At 37.5% G+C, this 5000-nt stretch overlaps 1 protein-coding gene across 1 annotated transcript in view; it reads left to right on the top strand.

Moving 5' to 3' along the window:
• Positions 1–5000, top strand: part of LOC137977630 (collagen triple helix repeat-containing protein 1-like) — a 290043-nt gene that overhangs the window by 219842 nt on the left and 65201 nt on the right. The gene's annotated exons all lie outside the window — the stretch shown is intronic.

The following is a 5000-nucleotide window of genomic DNA, read 5'->3' as shown; positions in this document are numbered from 1 at the left end:
GAGCTGGGTTTTGGATTGGTCATCGCAGGGAAACTTGCGACGTAAGCCACAACTCGCCATGGATTCGATCCCAGGCAAGGGCAGCACGATGTGCCTGCCTAAAAAAACGAAAATTCTCGTCGTAAAATGTCCAGTTGTGGCCCCTCCCTGCCAAGTCCTTGATTATCTCCCCATATTTCATGAGGGCTGGGTCTTATAAGGGAGTTGTTTTGTGTAAGCCCCCACAAAAACACGAAAACTGCTGAGCGTTGTTTCAAATGTCATTACCTTTTTGTTTTTAGACAATGGTTCAAGGCAAAGAGAGGGAGTTAAACTACTCTCTGAATTATTAACGGTTATTTAATATTGATCGGCCAACACAGGGTTGGCAAGTAGTGAACCAAAGTCTACATATTCAACCTTCTAAATTTTCGCCCGTATTTTTTCTGATAAACGGGCATTCACTGGTAAACTCACGGATTGAAACAACTGACCTGGCACCGGGTTGGATGCTGAAACCTGGAAGATCAGCCTCGTCTGAGCAGCCGAAGCATTGACCAAGCTATTTTGAACAACAGTGGGGGCAGCCTCCTTAGTATTCTGGCCAACGGGGGAACTGACTGGAACCTCTTGTAAAGTTGATAATGCTGCTGGAGACGGATTGCTGGAAGCCTGAGCAGGAGATAAACGACAAGAAACTTCCTCTGCAACTGGGGTTATCAAGGTCTTCATACAATGCTAGCACAGACCCATTTGGGTGGGTAGAGACATCAGGGTCAGGCACTAATGCGATAGACTGAAAGTGTGTTGACCGTTCTGTCCTTGCAGGAACAGCCCGCACAGCCGCGCTGCAGGCATAGAGACTAGATCGAGGGCTGCTACGTTTCGTGGGGGTAGTTAAGATGTACAGCGACTGGACTTGGCTTTTGGCATGATGACAATCTGCAAAACCAAAACAGGACCCAGAACCAAACGAAAACCAAAGCAGGAAGACTAGTATTATACTAAATGAGATCGAAAGGGTGAAGTGGGCAAGGAAATTTAAAATTAACCTGGCGGGCACACAAAACCACGTGAAGACACGAAGTCGACAGGTTGGTTGACCCTTGATGCCAGAAAAGAAAAACAAAGCTAGCATAACTACATATGACTAGCAACAAGCCAGCATAACTATATATGGCTGACCATAGAAGAACAAGGCTAGGATATCTACATATCACAAGCCACAAGCCAGCATAACTACATATGCATAGCTTTGAAAGAAATAACACTGGGATAAGTACATATCACCAGCCACAAGCCAGCATACCTACATATCCATGGGTATGAAAGAAATCAAGCTAGGATAACTACATATAACCAAACACCAGCCAGCATGACGACATGTGCATATACCACTAGCAGAAGCCAGCATAACTACATGCGACCAGCACAAAATTATTCAATCATAACTACATACGACTAGAGAGAAATTTGCGAACATAGCAAGAGATATAAAACCCTGCTCGTGAAAATGAATGGCTCACAATAAAAGATCAAACATAGAGAACCTAAAACATTACTATGCAAATAACAGGCAATTTGTTAACAAATGCGGTTGAATTCCTCCTGAAATACATAGAAGGCCAATAAAAAGGCCAAAAATAAGAGCCAAAAATCATTTCGAAGAAAATTATCAAACATGACTAAAAGCCAGCGTGAAAAAGAATGGGTCAATTCTCGTGAAGACGGACAGCTTTACTGTCCGGATGGATTTGAGTGAACTCTGTCCGCTAAATAGAAATCTTTATGGGGATTAATGAACTAAGGATGACGACAACAAAAAACATTGGGTAAATCAGCTAAAACAACACTAACATATTGGTTCAGAACCGTTGCGTTGCGCCAAAACGACATAGCATGCGGAAAGAAAATGCTACTGAAAAATCGCACTTAGGCAGACGCACCAGATCTTCGATCGCAGAGCCGACCGTCTCCGGTGGAAGTTTCAAAAGGTCGTTAGAACCTATTTCCAAGATAGCAATATCTGGAGCAAGGTCCCTGACGGCGTGAAGGTCATTCGCCCGTAGCGCCTGCACAGTTCGTCCGCCAATGCCATGTAAGCAAACTGAAGCAAACATTAGGTTTGGGGTCCAGCAAATGACAATATATCGAATAAATTCGCATGATTATTACTATTATTACTATTTTTTATAGTAATAATGATAATGATGACAATGATATTTTAATAAGTATTTTGTCCAAATGGTTCCATGAATTTTAGAAACGAACACTTTTTATACACCACGGATATAAGTTGAAGTTGAAGTTCCAAGGAGGCAAGCTTTTTGTAGCGTTCCGAAATGAATTTTTTCGCTGACTTGAGTTAGCCAGATTGGAATGTTTTAGAGATTGTCCCAAGCGATCCAATCACAATAGGTATAACTTTAACTCCTTTACAGTTCCAAGTTCGTTCTAATTCATATTTTAGGTCTGGATAACAGCTACTTTTCTCTGTTTCTGCCTCCAGGATTCTCGTATAAAAAGGATATGTTACCTCAATAATCATATTATTAATATTATTATTATTATTATTATTATAGTTATTATTTTACAGTTCTCAAACAGTCCTCTAAATTTAGAACAATCAGGACCTCATGGAAAATTCTGTTATTTCCGAACACTGCGCGAAAACGTCGATTTTTTCCGTACACAGAAAGTTTTTCATTAATGCTCACGGAAAAATGTATGTGTTTCAATTGCACTGATTTGGTCATTAAAATCCTTGTTCAGAAATCAGAAGTCTGCGTTAACAGCAGAAACCATGGCCAGTACTCCTTAGTATCTGGCTAGAAATATTCTTCTTACTTTTTCCTCTGGCCGCGCGTTAGCCAGTCGGTGAGGGCCAGTCTCTTGCCTTATTATTCTCTGAGAAAGGTTTACCTTTGTTTAAATACTTTTGATTTTGTATGATTTTTCCAGCATTTTGGTGTTCTGTTTTATTTTTTTTTTATTGCTTTCTTTGAAACTATCAAATCCACTGTCATCCATTTTTGTTTTGATTTGTTCGCGCTGAGTCGTTCCTGTAGACCCTATGGAGGACAATGTGAATTAAGTGTATTGCTCTTATCTATTAAATAAGTAGAATCGTGTAAGGCCGTGATCAGCAAATGCTGAGAACGAAACTGCAATATAAGCTAAAATGAAATTTATTAAATTGCTCTTGTTTAATTCGAATTCACAATATGACACAGCTTTGCGTGTGGATACTCTACAAAGAATTGTCCACTGTCATACACTTTTCCTTTGATTTGATCGCTCTGGGTCGATTTTGCGGGCCCCACGGAGGTCATTTGGGTTTAATTGTACTGCTCTTATCTAAGTAGAATTGAGTAAAGCTGTGATCAGCGAATGCTAATAACGAAACTGCAATAAAAGCTAAAATTGAGTTCATGGATTTGTTCTTGTTTAGTTCGAATGCTGTACTGTTGCTGAGTGTACTTTAAAAAGTAGTGTTAACATGAGTTAAAACTTCGTTACTTAGTTTTGGACTAGTTTCCATAGACATTACGTTTCATGTTTTTTTTATTCTAGATCGCTCTCTAACAATGAAATAACTTACCTCCCAGGAAACGTTTTCTCAGGACTTAGTGCGATACAAAAGCTGTAAGTTTGTTGACCCAAATAAACTTTCAAACTATTACACTAAGCTATGTGCCTGGTTACTTTACAGAGTACAGTGTGACTTATATACAAAGCGACTTATACAGCTGATTTAAACAAAGAGTCAATAGTAGTAAATAACTGTTCTTGAGTCTAAAATTAAGGTGTATTTGTACCTTAGCCTTCTAAGATTAATACTAACTGTTATTCCAGTATGTCATGCTGGTTCTTTCTGTAACACCTATTTTTTCATTTAAGCGAGGTTCCCTTATTAAAGAAAGGAAAACATAAAGAAATCAAGTTTATTGATACCGACAAACATTAGTTTTGGTGTCGAGGAAATGACAATATCTCGAATATATTATTACTATTTTTATAGCAATGGTAATAATAATGATAATCATAATAATGATACTTTAATAAGTGTTTACTCCAAATGATTGCACGAATTATGGAAATGAACACTCTTTATACACCACGGGTATAACGAATAATATTTTCTATAAATGTGTAATTTTTTATGTCTAATTAAGCTTGGTTAAGATTTTTATTTTATAGTAAAAAATTTTATGTTTAAAATTATTATTAATATTATTAATATTATTAATATTATTATTTATATTATTATTATTTAGAAATAAAGAGTTCATAGTTCTCAACAAGTCCTCCAAATTTAGAACAATCCGGACATCATGAAACTCTATTATTTCCGAAAACTATGCGCGAAAACTTCGATTTTGTACTTTATGATCCGTAAAGAGAAGGTTTTTCATAAACGCTCACGGAAAAATCTATGTGTTTGAATTGAACAGATTTGGTCATTAAAATCCTAGTTCAGAAATCAGAAGTCTACGTTAGGAGCACACACCAGGGCAACTCCTAAGCATCTGGCTAGAAATATTCTTCTTACTTTTTTTTCCGGCCACGCGTTAGCCAGTCGATGAGAGCTAGTCTCTTGCTTTATTATTCCCTGAGAGACATTTACCTTAGCTTGAATACTTTTGAGTCTGTATGATTTTTCCAGCATTTTTGTGTTCTATTTTAGTTTTTCTTACTGTTTTCTTTGAAACTATGAAATGCGCTGTCATCTTTTTCGTTTTGATTTGTTTGCCCTGAGTCGTTTCCGTAGAGCCTGTGGAGAACAATTGGGATTAATTGTATTGCTCTTATCTATTAATTGAGTAGAATCGAGTAAAGCCGTGATCAGCGAATCCTGAGAACAAAACTGCAACATAAGCTAAAATGGAATTCATTGAATTGTTCTTGTTTAATTCGAATGCAGTACTGTTGCTGATAGTACTTTAAAAAGTAGTATTAACATGAGTACCACGTTACCCAGTTTTGGACTAGTTTTCATATACATCGCGTTTCATGTTTTT

The sequence above is a fragment of the Montipora foliosa genome, chromosome 11 (genome assembly GCF_036669935.1).
Source record: "Montipora foliosa isolate CH-2021 chromosome 11, ASM3666993v2, whole genome shotgun sequence".
NCBI classification, from domain to species: domain Eukaryota; kingdom Metazoa; phylum Cnidaria; class Anthozoa; order Scleractinia; family Acroporidae; genus Montipora; species Montipora foliosa.
This window is presented reverse-complemented; position numbering and strand designations above follow the sequence as displayed.